This window comes from Bufo gargarizans, chromosome 3, assembly GCF_014858855.1.
Source record: "Bufo gargarizans isolate SCDJY-AF-19 chromosome 3, ASM1485885v1, whole genome shotgun sequence".
Taxonomy (NCBI): Eukaryota; Metazoa; Chordata; class Amphibia; order Anura; family Bufonidae; genus Bufo; species Bufo gargarizans.
In genome coordinates, this window is record NC_058082.1 from 155,234,598 (window position 1) to 155,251,553 (window position 16,956).

The window sequence follows — 16,956 nt, forward strand, 5'->3', positions numbered from 1 at the left end:
ATATGAGTGGCGGGGAGCCACTCTGCAAAGCGGGGGTGATGGAGCTCATCAGGATTGAAAAGAGGGGCGCCCAGGGAGTCAACCAGGAGGTCGCTTGGGAGAGGCTGGCCCTCTTGAGTAGAAACCGCAGGAGTGGGTGGCACGGGATCGGGCAATAAATCTAGAGGATCAACCTCGACATCCTCAAGCTCCTCTACTGAGTCATAGAGCGACTCGTTCCGTGCCTCCTCAATCGATTCCTTGTCAGAATCAGACAGTGGCTCAGGTAGGGTCCTGGCCGTTTTCCATGCGCGAGTGCGTTCTGCCTGCCGCGCACAGGCTCTTTTCCGCGGGACAACCGCGTGGTCACGTGATGGATTACCATCGGTTCTAACTGTTCTGGAGGCTGATGGCCTGTCAAGCTCCATTGCCGGGTCCTGGATGGACCTAGTGGGCTGTGTACACAGGGCCTGCGATATTGATTGCGACAGTGTAGAGGACATAGAGCCCATAGCTGCCATGATCGCATTAGAAATGGACTGCTGCAGCGCAGCATTTTGCACCTCCTGTGAGGGGTCATCATTGCGGCTGAGGGCATTAGAGGGGATTGGAGGGCTAATAGGGACATCCTGCCTAGAGGTAGAGGAGGTACTACGGCGAGACATTGCAGCAGATGGTAAGAGTTAGTCACCCCAGACCACCAGGAAAGGACGGACCTAGAAAGAAAGAAACACTAATGAGGACCTAAGACTAGAGGTAAGGCAAAAGAGGGCACAGGGCACACACTCACCTAAGATGTCGGAGGAGACAAGTAGGGGGGCAGCCGAAACGAGTGTGGTGAGGGCGCGCAGTTCCGGTGGATCTGACCGCCTAGACGCCGAGATCCCGCGAGATCTCGGGCGGACGCGATGTTTGCCTCCACAGAATGTAAGATGGCGGCCGAAGTCCCGCAAATCGCAAGACTTCGGCCGGAGCGGCAGACGTAAGGGAGGCCCAAGATGGCGGCCGAAATCTCGTTGATCGCGAGACTACGGCCGGGACGGACGGGCGCCGAGACAGAGGAACGGAGACGGTAGGGATCTAAAGGGAGGGAAAGGGGAAGCTGGGGAAGGCAAATATCGGACGAACACCTCACAGAAAAGGCTGTGGAGGTCAGAACATAAAAGTGGGGACAAGCAAGGAAAAAAAACGACGGGTAAATGAGAATAAGATCAAAACGGATCCTAGGAGAGAAAAAACAAACCAGGAAAGGGAACCTGGGCTAGCCAAAAGTCAAGAAAAACGCTCAATATAAGCCAAAACAATCACAAGTTATAAATCTCATATAAAGGATACTTATCTGCCATGGCAGCAGCAAAGAAAGAGGATGATCCCAGAGTGTGGAGCCATTATATACTGGGATGGCGGGGAGGAGTCAGTTACTATAGTTTCTTTTGTGATTGACATGTTCATTTCTTTGCTGCTATGGTAACAGTAAAGAGAGTTAAAGCAATAGGAGCCTCCGTGTCTTGTGATAAAATTGAAAGATTAGAAAATGATTAAGGCATTATCTTTATGTCCTAACTAAATTTTATTTAGGCTTCGTCCACATCACCGCGATGAGGCCTAGTTTCTGGTCATTTTCCTTTTGTTGTCATTCTGGCGTTCCTCCCCTCCCCCCACATTGTAACACTGCCCTAACCTTAGTCTGTTTACCATACCGAACCTTTGTTGCCTGCCCTGACCTTGGATTGTTTCACAGAATTGCACAGACTCTGTTAGCTCTGACCTTTGCCTGTTTACTGATTATGTGTTCTCTCTATGTGACTCCTCTGTGTTTTATTCCCCTAAAGTGGGGGAAATTGGCTTCTACATCAACTTGCAGGATGACAGGCCGCACTGGATGGACAAATGTCTTATTTCGGCCTTATGTACTATGTTACTATGTAGTATCTCTGACTCCCAGTAAAGTGCTAACAACATCAGGACTATGCCAAGGGATGGCATCCTGGTGGATCCACTGTAGCAAAGGCCAGATACCTATATGTGAAAACCAGGGGATCACCAGGATAATGCCCTTAGGACTAGCCCAAAGTCAAACTGGTTAGTTGTTACAGTGGTATATCCAGGTCTAATCTCACTTTTCAGCCTTAGGGTACTTTCACACTAGCGTTTTTCTTTTACGGCGCTGAGTTCCGTCCTAGGGGCTCAAATCCGGAAAAGAACTGATCAGTTTTATCCTAATGCATTCTGAATGGAGAGTAATCCGTTCAGGATGCATCAGGATGACTTCATTTCAGTCTTTTTGACTGATCAGGCTTTTGAGAAAACCGTAGCATGCAGTATTTTTACCTCCGGCCAAAAATCCTGAACACTTTGACTGAACGCTGGATCAGGCCTTTTTCCCATTGACTTGTATGTTAAACCCGAAAAATGTGAAAAAAAAAAGTTAAAGTCCATAAATGGCGGATCCGTTTTTTCCAATGCATTTTTTCATTGTGATCAAAATCCTGATCAGGATTCAAATGTAATCCGTTTTCACACGTTTTTCCGGATCCGGCGGGCAGTTCCGGTGTCGGAATTGAACGCCGGATTTAAACAACGCTAGTGTGAAAGTAGCCTAAAACATTGACGACTTTGAAAAGTCGCTTTGCTCCTAAATGTTACAGAAAACTCCACAACTAGCATGTCATGTAATGACATATCTGGTCTGAGAAAGCAGTGTGACGAACTGCCGCTCCCAGCCCTGCACAGTACGGTTTCGTCCCTGGTTACCAAGACGTGACGTTACACCCTCCCTGGGAGTATGCAAGGTCCGCTTGGCACAGTTTTGCACCAACACCCTGGGACCCGGGCACAGGGAGTGAGAGAAGATGACCCAATGCGTGGCACAACACTCGCTCACAACCCTGACAAGCTGAGAAAGCCAGTTCACTGCCCCAGTGAACCAAAGCCCTGCTAGCCAAGTAGACTGCCACCAGTTCCTCGTTAGATATAAGCCTGGTCTGTTAACGGGGGTTATATTGGGTCAGGAACCAACCCAGGTAGCATATAATGTAATACCAAGAAACAGACGTGTGGAATTTGTGGATCGAAATAAAGAACAGAGCAAGATTAAAGTATATATTTAATTGCCTTAGGGGCACACTAGACACAACACTATGTACACAGAGAGTATATACAATGGTCTAATATGCAAATACAGATGAGGGTACAAACAGATAATTAACGGATAAAAATCAGTTACCGTATATACTGTAGTAGTGGACGCTGATGCTATTGTCACATGTGAAGATAACCGAAAAAGGAGTCAAAAAGGGAGAAAGGGGAAGGTAGGGGGGAGGAGGGATTGAGTGGACGGGGGGAGGAGTTGGGGTGAGAGGCGACAAAGGTTCACCTGGATGTGGAAGCGTTAAAGCCTGGAAGAGAAAGAAACATGAGGCAGCTCCCCAAACCGTAGGGGTTCAGTACACGGCAGTGTACTATAGTATAAGTGAAATAGGTAGGAAAATATACGGTAAGCGGTGCTGTTTCGGGGGTTGGCCCGAAGGCGGCAAGGGGGCGGCAAGGGGGCGCCAAGGAGCAGAAGTGTTTATTTACAAAGTCTGAAGCGTGATACGTTTTATGAAGTTAAAATAGGCATATTTGGATCATATCCAAAGTGACATTATTTAAAATCAATAATTAAAAACATACATAAGCATCATTCGTATTGCCATTGATGGCAATATTAGATTGATAGAAATGGCTATGGTAAAGGACTTTCTTTACTGGGGAGTGAAGTATAGGATAAACTCAATACACCAATACTTGCACCTCCCCTGCCGAGGTCGCTTGTAGATGGTGAAAGTAGCTTCTCTAGTCCCCACAAGGATGACACCAAGGGCTCCTGGATATGGTGGAAGTCTTTATTTTCAATAAATAGCTTGACACGTGTCGGGATATAGGTCCCTTTATCAAGAGCATAAATACAGTGTAGTGTGGCAGCCTTTATATAGGGTGACTTAATGCACATGGTTTGAGGTCAGGTGGTTGGGACGGGGCTGACCCTACCTGACCTCATTTCCTGTTTTGCACAAAGAGTAAATAGTCTTACATAATACAATCAAATTCAGATGTGGTGAAGAACATATACAGTCGTGGCCAAAAGTTTTGAGAATTACATAAATATTGGAAATTGGAAAAGTTGCTGCATAAGTTTTTATAATAGCAATTTGCATATACTCCAGAATGTTATGAGGAGTGGTCAGATGAATTGCATAGTCCTTCTTTGCCATGAAAATTAACTTAATCCCTCCAAAAACTTTCCACTGCATTTTATTGCTGTCATTAAAGGACCTGCTGAGATAATTTCAGTAATCGTCTTGTTAACTCAGGTGAGAATGTTGACGAGCACAAGGCTGGAGATCATTATGTCAGGCTGATTGGGTTAAAATGGCAGACTTGACCTGTTAAAAGGAGGGTGATGCTTGAAATCATTGTTCTTCCATTGTTAACCATGGTGACCTGCAAAGAAACGCGTGCAGCCATCATTGCGTTGCATAAAAATGGCTTCACAGGCAAGGATATTGTGGCTACTAAGATTGCACCTCAATCAACAATTTATAGGATCATCAAGAACTTCAAGGAAAGAGATTCAATTATTGTTAAGAAGGCTTCAGGGCGTCCAAGAAAGTCCAGCAAGCGCCAGGATCGTCTTCTAAAGAGGATTCAGCTGCGGGATCGGAGTGCCACCAGTGCAGAGCTTGCTCAGGAATGGCAGCAGGCAGGTGTGAGTGCATCTGCACGCACAATGAGGCGAAGACTTTTGGAAGATGGTCTGGTGCCACTTCTCTCCAAAAAAAACATCAGGGACAGATTGATCTTCTGCAGAAAATATTGTGAATGGACTGAGGACTGGGGCAAAGTCATATTTTCCGATGAAGCCTCTTTCCGATTGTTTGGGGAATCAGGAAAAAGGCTTTTCCGGAGAAGAAAAGGTGAGCGCTACCATCAGTCCTGTGTCATGCCAACAGTAAAGCATCCTGAGACCATTCATGTGTGGGGTTGCTTCTCATCCAAGGGAGTGGGCTCACTCACAATTTTGCCCTAAAACACAGCCATGAATAAAGAATGGTACCAAAAACACCCTCCAACAGCAACTTCTTCTAACAATTCAACAACAGTTTAGTGAAGAACAATGCATTTTCCAGCACGATGGAGCACCGTGCCAAAAGGCAAAAGTGATCACTAAGTGGCTCGGGGACCAAAACGTTGACATTTTGGGTCCATGGCCTGGAAACTCCACAGATCTTAATCCCATTGAGAACTTGTGGTCAATCCTCAAGGGGTGGGTGGACAAACAAAAACCCACTTATTCTGACAAACTCCAAGAAGTGATTATGAAAGAATGGGTTGCTATCAGTCAGGAATTGGCCCAGAAGTTTATTGAGAGCATGCCCAGTCGAATGGCAGAGGTCCTGAAAAAGAAGGGCCAATACTGCAAATACTGACTCTTTGCATAAATGTCATGTAATTGTCGATAAAAGCCTTTGAAACGTATGAAGTGCGTGTAATTATATTTCACTACATCATAGAAACAACTGAAACAAAGATCTAAAAACAGTTTAGCAGCAAACTTTGTGAAAACTAATATTTGTGTCATTCTCAAAAACTTTTGGCCACGACTGTAGAGTCAGGTTTTAAAAAGATGAAAAAAGGAAAGAAATCTATTCTATGGTTTATTTTTTAGACCAATATAAATCGTAACCGGAAGTGGGGGCGGGGCTTTCTTGCGTTCCAGAGTGGAACGCATATGGGATCGAAGCTATATAGGCTTTAAAATGGTTAGTCTTTTTTGCTCCTCAAAGGGAGTTCATTTAGAGTCTCCGTGGTAGTACTTCTAGTAGCTAAGGGGCTTAGATGGGGTATATCCAAGAACTAAGTAAGTCAGACAGACGATGCGTTCCACTGTGGAACGCACCGGACTGGAAGTGTCATATGGCTGTTCTGTTACACCTGGGAGTGGAGAAGCTTCCGGGGGATGGTGCGCTCCATCGTGGAATGCAACCGGAAATGCATTACACCGTGAGGCGCACCAGTGCGGGCTGCCTGTGTTTCATAATGAAACATGACAGAGGGGCGTGTCAGAGTCAGGTGGATACGTGATGTGGGGATTGGGTGTGTTGGTATTATTGCCGTCAGATCTTAGTAATTAACAGTAAATGATACATAATTAATTGGCATATAGAATATAAAGTGGGTGATGATGGATAAATAAATAAAGTTTGGGGATGTAAGTTTGAGATGATTATGAATATCGAGGAACATTTCATTGTTGCACAGAGCAACAATTATATATTTATTATTATATAAATATAAATATTCTAGATAGGGGATGGAGAAGGTGTAGAAGAGGTATACAAAAATGTCTAGAGAAATAATACATGGTGAGACCAAGGTATATCCATAGAAGTACATGTTCAATGCATAGTGCTAAATACATATGTTATGGCCGTCAGATCCTATTTGTTGGTAGAACTAATAATTAATCATTTAAAAATTACTTTAAAATTAGTGGGTATACGAAATATAAAATGTGATGAATAATTAAATAGTATTTGCATTTAAGATAGTTGTAAATATATAGAAATATTTTATTGTTGCGAAGAGCACTCTATGGGATGATATAGGGGGTCTAAAAACCATATATAGTATGGCAGAAGGGTACATGGTAAATGCATAGTGACAGATACATATATAACAATGACCGTATAAAAAGAGTTGTTATTAAATTGGATTATATAGAGGGTCTATAAACCATATATAGTATGGCAGAGGTATGTATATAAAAAGGGTACATAGTAAATGCATAGTGACAGATACATATATAACAATAACAGTATATTATGATAAAAGGGTTGCCATGTAAAAAGTGTATATATATTTATCTATATATATATATATATATATATATATATATATATAGGAACTCATAAAAAATACACTTATATGTATATGTAGTGGTTGTTTCTCCCTAGACATATGTATACACTCGTGTGATTCATACTGTATATCTCTACATAGCTACAGGTATTAATAAGGTAAAAAGATATATTAATAGAAAAAGTTCATAAGAACTAATAAAACTTTGAGTTCATTAATGAGATCTATCAATTTTATGTTGTAAATCATAAAACGAGTATGTGGGGCTTTATCGTCATCAATAGTTGTTATGTTCTAAGGAATCGTTTACGCCGAAGGGAGTCAAGGAATTGAATCAAAAGTTTGGACACACCTTCTCATTCAAAGAGTTTTCTTTATTTTCATGACTATGAAAATTGTAGATTCACACTGAAGGCATCAAAACTATGAATTAACACATGTGGAATTCTATACATAACAAAAAAGTGTGAAACAACTGAAAATATGTCATATTCTAGGTTCTTCAAAGTAGCCACCTTTTGCTTTGATTACTGCTTTGCACACTCTTTGCATTCTCTTGATGAGCTTCAAGAGGTAGTCACCTGAAATGGTCTTCCAACAGCACTTGTTGGCCCTTTTGCCTTCACTCTGCAGTCCAGCTCGATTGGGTTCAGGTCCGGTGACTGTGGAGGCCAGGTCATCTGGTGCAGCACCCCATCCCTCTCCTTCATGGTCGAATAGCCCTTACACAGCCTGGAGGTGTGTTTTGGGTCATTGTCCTGTTGAAAAATAAATGATGGCCCAACTAAACGCAAACCGGATGGAATAGCATGCCGCTGCAAGATGCTGAGGTAGCCATGCTGGTTCAGTATGCCTTCAATTTTGAATAAATCCCCAACAGTGTCACCAGCAAAGCACCCCCACACCATCACACCTCCTCCTCCAAGCTACACAGTGGGAACCAGGCACGTAGAGTCCATCCGTTCACCTTTTCTGCGTCGCACAAAGACACGGTGGTTGGAACCAAAGATCTAAAATTTGGACTCATCAGACCAAAGCACAGATTTCCACTGGTCTAATGTCCATTCCTTGTGTTCTTTAGCCCAAACAAGTCTCTTCTGCTTGTTGCCTGTCCTTAGCAGTGGTTTCCTAGCAGATATTCTACCATGAAGACCTGATTCACACAGTCTCCTCTTAACAGTTGTTCTAGAGATGTGTCTGCTGCTAGAACTCGATGTGGCATTGACCTGGTCTCTAATCTGAGCTGCTGTTAACCTGCGATTTCTGAGGCTGGTGACTCAGATGAACTTATCCTCCGCAGCAGAGGTGACTCTTGGTCTTCCTTTCCTGGGGCGGTCCACATGTGAGCCAGTTTCTTTGTAGCGCTTGATTGTTTTTGTGACTGCACTTGGGGACACTTTCAAAGTTTTCCCAATTTTTCGGACTGACTGACCTTCATCTCTTAAAGTAATGATGACCACTCGTTTTTCTTTTCTTGCCATAATACAAATTCTAACAGTCTATTCAGTAGGACTATCAGCTGTGTATCCACCTGACCTCTCCACAACGCAACTGATGCTCCCAACCCCATTTATAAGGCAAGAAATCCCACTTATTAAACCTGACACTTATAGTTTTGATGCCTTCAGTGTGAATCTGCAATTTTCATAGTCATGAAAATAAAGAAAACTCTTTGAATGAGAAGGTGTGTCCAAACCTTTGGTCTGTACTGTACATACATACATATTGTGTGTTGTTGGCTATTGTTGAGCAGCATTTACAAAGTTTGTGTCCGCATTTATAGGATCCCTAAGGGTTCTCAGACTTTTTGGCATATTTTAAGATTTCAGTGGATTCCCCTAGTTTAGGGCAGGAGGGCGCCAACATTTGTTTAAGTGTTCTTGCCCTCTGATATGTCATATGCGGTGAAGTCGGTAAGGAGTTGCCAATGATTAGGTCTTTCCGAAGTATTGGCCAGTGTTGCTTAAATATAGATCTGATCTTGTTGTGGGAGAAAGTGTATTGGGTGATAAAATTATAAACATATTCATTATTTTCACGGGTCTGAGGGTTCTTTTTCTCAGTTTTATGTTTATGAAGTAGGCAGTCTTTTTGAGTGTCTTCTTTTATTTTGAGAATGGAATCGGAAATAAGGCCCTCCGGGTATCCCTTCTCCAGAAATCCAGATTTGAGGGTTTCCATTTGGTCTTTTATTATCGTATTGTTGGAACAATTTTTTCATATTCTCCTCATTTGTCCATAGGGTACGTTTCCACTTATAGTAGTGGCAGCTCCTATAGTCAAGGTAGCTGTTGGCATCCACACTTTTGAAGTGTGTGCTAGTTTCAATTCGACTATTGTGAGACACTAATTGTAGCTCCAAAAATGTGGCAGTGGTCATGTCTACCCGTGCAGTAAAACTAAGGTTTCAATCATTCTGGTTGATTTTTAAAATAAATTAATCTAAAAGTTCCCGTGTGCCTTGCCAGATAAAAATAATTTCATCTATATACCGTTTATAAAACCTAATGTTGAGATGTTGCATAAAACCAAGTTGTGCCCATAAAAATATTTGCATAGGATGGGGTGAATTTCGTGCCCATCGTGGTGCCCCGTTTTTTTTAATATAAAAGCCGCCATTGAAACTAAAGTAGTTGTGATGTAAGATGAAGGATATTGAGTCTTGGATGAACCTGTTTTGTTCTAAGGGCATGTATGGGCCTAGTTCATGGATTATATTACTATATAGGGATGCTACATCGAGTGCTACCCAGGGACAAAATAAGTTGGCTTGAATCTCGGAGGTACGAGGGCAGGCCTGCTACGTATTTCTGTAGTAGGTTATCGACGGAAGCTCTCTAGGGGATAAAAGGTGGATCTTGGTTTCAGAGAAGATTGTATTGGTTGTTGGAATAGTTAATTGATTAAGGTGTCAATGTCGGGGGGGTGGGGAGGGTGAGGGGGATGGATTAATGTTTCATCTTAGTGCTGAAGTGGCGCTGGAGTGTCAATTTACGGATGTATTTATATAAATGAACAAAAAGTTCGAAAAAGTTTGGACTGTTAATAGGGCAAAAGGAAAGTCCCCTACTGAGTACTTTGGTTTCTTCTTTTTTAAAATATAGTCTGAGAGGTTAAAAATGCCTTTTAGTTTGAGGTCATCTATTGTATTATCATGTGATGGAATTTTTAAATTTTGAAACGGTGTGGGCGTGCTTTTTTGTTTGCGGGATCGCTTTTTTCCACCTCTACATCCCCTTCTTCTGGATTTGCCCCTATTTTTCTTTTTAGTTGATTGTGGATTGGACTGTAACAGTGTGTGATCTTCTCCTGGTGATGGAGTGGTAATGGAATCTTGGATCGTGCTATTGGGTTCTGGGAGATTATTGGTGTGAGTAGTTGAATACTGGTTAGGATGGAGCATGTTGGGGTGGTTATACGTAGGGGAAAGCTGATTTAACGGTGGATTTTCGGAGAGGTTGAGAGGTACATGTAATGCTAAAAAAGGTTCCGGGCTAGAGATGGAGTATACTGGTTTCGAGTTGAGAAGAGGAGGGTAATGTGGTCCCTGTGCGGTCTCTCACGTTCTGGGGTCTACATTCCCCCTGCAGTGTTATGTTGTCTTGTGTGGTGATGAGAGATCCATTATTAGGGCCGAAGGTTTTGTTGTTAATAATCACAAGTTCGTCTTCATTTTGTGGAGAAGACATCGCCCTTGATACTGGGGGTATCGCATCAGGGGCGGCCAATTGGTACTAAACACTTTTGCTGCTTGGCGCCCCCTTGATGCCTCCAGGCCAACCCCCGGAACAGCACCATTTACCGTATATTTTCCTACCTATTTCAGCTATAGTCACAAGGGAGGCGGTGACGTTAGCAGGATTTCGAGGTCCCCCCAAGAAAAAGACATTTGCCTCTGGCCTGTACAAGCACTTTAACCATTAGTCGGACATGCCCCTCCCTCGCCCTGGGAGGATCCAACTCCCCATCCCTTTGGCCTGGCAGCTATAAATCCAAAAAACCCTTATGGATCCTAGCTACTCACTGAAAGGTCATAGGGAAATGGTTCTGGTGCCAATGGATCCACCTTGACGGTTGGTGCCTTTGGAGACCAAACACGACATTTGGTATTTGGTTCCAATTAGGAGTTCTCCGTATCCCCCCCCTTCCCTGCATCTTACAAGCTAATAAAAATAGGTAGACAGTCCATCTCAGTCCCAGGGTCTTAAAGACATAAACTGTGTAGTTCTGGGATATATGGTAAATTCCTAATTTCTGGTTCCTGGTTCCTGGTTCTGTGATGTCGGAGGAGGTATTTTTGTCCTAGGAAGAGCAAGTGCCAGTGGAGCTTGCTTACAAATTTAGGACCCTGGTAAGTGGGGGTTTAAATTTGAAATATGAGATTTTGGGGTTTCTGTAATGGGGTGGTTCTCACTTTCCACACAGCATTCTATGTCTGGCTGTTAACAGCACCTGAACACTGCCAGACGATTTCCACTCCTTAGTTATATGCAGTAGTATGCCTACACACAGGGCCGACATCAGCACCCGGCACACTCGGGCAATAGCCGGGGCCCACTGCTCCTGGGGGCGGCCACTGTGCCCGCTCACTCCTGCAGCTATGCCCTGGTCTTCATTAAACTGCCTGTTCTGAATTCTAGGACAGCTTACCCCAGCAATGCAGACAGTTTTCGCCATTTGCACTGCTGGGGTGGGTGGCCCCAGGATTAAGAACAGGGTAGATGTAGTTTCCTACTGGGCTGAAGGACCTTCCTGATGTCATTCGCACATGTGACCAGTGGGGGAGGAGCCGGAGGAGCCGGAGGAGCAGAGAGCTGTGTTCCTGTACAGAGAAGAGCAATGCTGAAATGTGGTGAGACCTAGCTGTGCGTGTCTGTCCCTGTGTTTTTGTCTGTCCCTGTGTGTGTGTGTATGTGTGCCCCTGTGTATCTGTCCCTGTGTGTGTGTGTCCGTCCCTGTGTGTATGTGTCCCTGTGTGTATTTAACCGTCCCTGTGTGTGTGTCTGTCCCTGTGTGTATGTGTGTCCCTGTGTGTATCTGTCCCTGTGTGTATTTGACCGTCCCTGTATGTGTGTCTGTCCCTGTGTGTGTGTCTGTGTGTGTATCTGTCCCTGTGTGTATTTGGCTGTCTGTGTGTGTGTCTGTGTGTGTGTGTATGTGTGCCCATGTCTGTATGTGTCTCCATGTGTATCTGTCCCTGTGTGTGTGTGTGCTTGTCTGTCCCTGTGTGTTTGTGTGTCCCTGTGTGTGCATCTGTCCCTGTGTATATTTGACCATCCCTGTGTGTGTATTTGACTATCCCTGTGTGTATGTTTGTGTGTGTATGTCTGTGTGTGTGTATGTCCGTGTGTGTGTATGTCCGTGTGTGTGTGTCTGTCCCTGTGTGTGTGTCTGTGTCTGTGTGTGTTTGACTGTCCGAGTGTGTGTGTCCCTGTGTGTGTCTCTACCTGTGTGTGTGTCTCTCCTTGTGTGTGTCACCATCACCATTCCCACAGTGTTCCTATGCCTTGACGCAGCTGCATCAGGACGTTCTATGTGAGGCAAGAAGAAGATGGAAGAGGAGGCAACGCCGCCAGTACGGAGTCTGTGGGAGAGGCACAGGGAGGCACACTAAGGATGTAGGTAAAACTACCACATGATCTACACTAGTGTTACTTGTGCTTTTTACATAGGACTGCAGCAGGTACCACTACCACATTATCAGCACTAGTGCTATCTGTGGTTTTTACATAGGACTGCGGGTAACACTACCACATTATCAGCACTAGTGTTTTCTGTGGTTTTACATAGGACTGCAGGTAACCTATTAGCACAAATGTTATCTGTGGTTTTACATATTACTGCAGGTAACACTACCACATTATCAGCACTAGTGTTATCTGTGGTTTTACATAGGACTGCAGGTAACACTGACACATTATTAGCACTAGTGTTATCTGTGGTTTTACATATGACTGCAGGTAACACTACTACATTTTCTGTACTCAGATAGCCATCACTGTGTTATCTGTGTTGTTACATAGGACTGCAGGTGATATCTATTATATTATCTGTACTCAGAGACTTATCATCACTGTGTAAGGGGGCCCACTGAGACTTTATCGAACAAGGGCACACATTAACCTGGAGCCGGCCCTGTCTACACAGTTCCATTTATTTTTATACGTAATTGTAAGACCTTCAATTCTCTGTATATAGTTGTTCATTTTTTATTATATCACAATATTCTTGTTGTTTCCATTACTTTGATATTTTTTTCCCAGTTATATATTTTTTGCTTATTTTATGGTAATTAAACATTGTTATTTTAGTTTGGTCTGGTCTGGCTTTTATGATCAACCTTAGGAAAGTTGATGGGCCACTACTTTTGAGACATAAGAAATCCAGCCCATTGTAAATTGACTACTTACAAAGATATATACAAAAGAACTCCAGTGGAGATCAGCCTAAGGCTTCATTCAGACAACAGTAAGAAACGACATTGTGATGTCCGTTTTTGGAAAGCTGTCACACGGCCGTTTTTAGAACAAATTGAAGTCAATGGGGCTATTCACATGGCCATTTTTTTAATGACCAGTGAATAGTGGCCGTCAAAAAATGGAACATGTTCTATTTTTGCCATTTTCACAGGAAAAAAGACCCCACTGAAATCAATGCGACCTTCCGATACGCCTGGACCTTACGCCCTGTGTTACAACTCTGCAAGGAATCCACCTCTCCCGGTTAAAGTCCTGATTAACATTACTAACATCACTAACGTTTCCCCCTTTTGAACTGATTTTCTCACTATTGGATTGATTTTGAACTGATCTTCTCATTATTGGATTCATTTTCCGTGTTTGAAATGATTCAAATACGGAAATAATTTACTGTCTATATTCCGATTGTGATTAACTTAAGAAGGGGGGCTATATCTGTTTCCTTCGGGCTTTTAAACCGCCCTGGTATTGAGAGAGGGAGGGAGAAGGAGAAAGGGAAAGAAGAGAAAAGGGGGGAGGGAAAAAAAAAAGAGGGAAAAAAAAAAAAAAAGGTGGAGAATTGAAATGCCGTCTAAGAAAAGGGAGGAACCGCGTGGCCCTGCGGGGAGCACCGCTAGGAGATCAGCTGTAGGTTTGGAAAGTGGGTCTAAACAATCGGGCCTGAATAAATACCTGGTCCCGAACTCACCAGGGCCAAGATCCCCACAAAAAGAAAAAACTGTGGATTCTAGACCGCAGGGTCTAACGCATGAGACGTCAGTTGAAGGGGGAGAGGGAGAGAGGGGAACCCCAGTGACATATACAGAAACAGATGTAAAAATGGTGCAGGACATACTCTGTACGGTTTCACGGATGGAAAATTTAATGGGTCATTTGGTAACCCAGCTTGGGGCAGTACAGACAGATGTTATGGTTATACGAGCAGAGATGGAAAAAGTAAGGCAGCGGTTGCAAGAGATGGAAAAAAAGATCCCCCCCTAGAGAAATCCGTTCAGAAATTAGAGAAGGAAGTGACATCTTTAAAACAGATAAACGTTAAGATGGAACAAAAATTGGTAGACCAGGAGGATAGATCAAGAAGGTCAAATATAAGATGTGTGGGGATTCCAGAGCGAGAGTGGAGAGATGGTTAAGGGAAAACAGTAGAGAAGGCACTCTATCTCCCCTGTTTTCCATCGAAAGAGCACATAGGGTCCCCACAAAAAACAGGGTGCCAGGAGATTATCCTAGACCGATACTGGTGAAATGCCTACTATCCAAGGACCGAGATGGAATATTAGCCGACGCTAGAACCTCGGAAAGATACTATATACAGGGGGTAAAGATTAAACTTTTTCCAGATTATTCATTTAGTACTAATGCACAAAGAAGAGAGTTTATATCGGTAAAAAAAAGACTAAGGGAGGCAGGTATAAAGTACAGTCTATTTTTTCCAGCAAAACTAAGGGTGGAACATAATGGCAAGTTCGTTTTCTTTCGGACTCCGGAGGAAGTTAGCGAATGGGCGGACGGGGAGGGTCTTTGAGGCTGGGGGGGGGGGGGGAGGTGGTGATAGGAGCCAATATGCTAAGATATGGAGTCGCCCGGACTGCCGACCAGCAGAAGGGGGGACTACTTGGATGGGAGGGTATATGGAGGGCTTGGGGGGGCGGGGCGTGGAGAGAGAATTCATTTTTTTTTTTATTTATATATTTTTTTCTCCTCCCCTTCTGGATAGATGGTTAGGGTCCTTTCATTGAACGTGAGAGGGCTCCGCGAGAGGGTTAAAAGGTTTGCTATCCTTGAGTGGATCAAGAGGTTTCTGCCAGCCGTCGTCTGCCTCCAGGAGACACATTTAGATAAAGAATCAGTAAGGTGGTTGGAGAGGAGATGGATGGTGGCGGGATATCACTCGGTATATACTACCTATTCTAGAGGGGTCTCGATTTTGATACATAACAAGATTAAATTTGAGGCTCTGGCATGTGAGGCCGACGATTGTGGCAGGTACCTCTTTTTACATTGCTATGTAGAGGGGAAAAAAAACGTACTCGCAAATATATATATTCCACCACCATATAAATCAGATGTTTTGTACCAATTGTACAGATTTATGTTGAATAAACAGGAATGTATGTTGATTGCGGTCGGCGACTATAACGCGGTTATGGATCCACTCAGGGATAGGATGTCTAGTAGAAGGGGAGGAGCACAAAATGTAGAGTTATGTAAATTAGTATATGAATTTAATTGGGTAGATGTCTGGCGGGTGCAGAACCCAGATGAAATTAATTATTCTTGCTACTCAAAAACCCACCAAACCTGGTCGAGAATAGATATGATTCTGGGAAATAAAAATCTAATATCTCAAAATAGGATTAGGATAAAGTATATACCCATGGCTTTATCGGACCATAGTGCAATGGTAATGGAGTTGGATCTGAATAAAAATAATACCTTGCCGTTGTTTAAGTTTAACCCCCATTGGCTATCATTAATCTCAGATAAAGAGAGCATAATAGAAGAGTTAAAACTTTTTTTCATGGAAAATAATGGTTCTGCCGGTAGACTTGTGGTCTGGGACACTTCTAAGGCATTTTTGAGGGGATTACTGTTCAAAAAAGTAAATTACTGGAAAAAAAATACTAGAGAGAACAGGAAGGTATTGGAAGAAAAACTACAAGAAGCTGGAATGGTATGTATGAGATACCCTACTGTACTTAATAAGAGAGTTTGGGAGGAAGAACAAGAAAAGTTGAGGTTATATCAATTAGAAAAAAGTAGGAAAGAATTGCTCCTTCAGGGGATTAAGTTGGCCTCGGAGGGTGAAAAGGTCGGTAAAATATTAGCAAATATAGTGAGAAATCAAAAAGGGAAATCATGGATCGGCGCGATTAAAGATAAAACGGGAAAACTACTCACCGTACCTGAAGATATAAAAAAAGTGTTTGGGGACTATTTCCAAGAGCTATACAAGTCCAGAGTACAATACTCAAAACAAGAGTTAGATTCCTATTTAGATAAGATTGCTTTTAATAGGATATCTGAGGTTCAAAAAGAATTTTTGGAAAAAGAAATAACGGTGGCAGATATAAATTCAGCTCTGGGTAAGGTTAAACCCGAGAAAACACCAGGTGGAGATGGGCTCCCCTTTGAAATATATAAAACCTTCTCACAGGTATTAGTTCCAGAATTAAAAATAACACTGGACGAGGCTCGAAAATTAGGTGACCTACCGAGTTCTATGAAGGAAGCAATTATTACATTAATTTTAAAAAAGGGGAAGGAACAAGCAGACCCCGGCTCATATAGGCCTATATCCCTTTTGAATACGGATGCGAAAATTTTGGCAAAAGTTTTAGCAGACAGGCTCTCTAGGGTTATTAAAAAAATAATAAATAAAGATCAGACAGGTTTTATACCGGGTAGAACAATATACTCCAACATAAGAAGGCTATTCCTTAATATTGAAGCTAATAGATCAGACGCAGGGGAAAAAGCGATACTCTCATTGGATGCCCAAAAGGCATTTGATTGCATTGAATGGGAGTATCTATGGACAGTATTAAGAAGATTTGGCATAGGGGAAGGATTTATAGGGTGGATTCAGCTAATT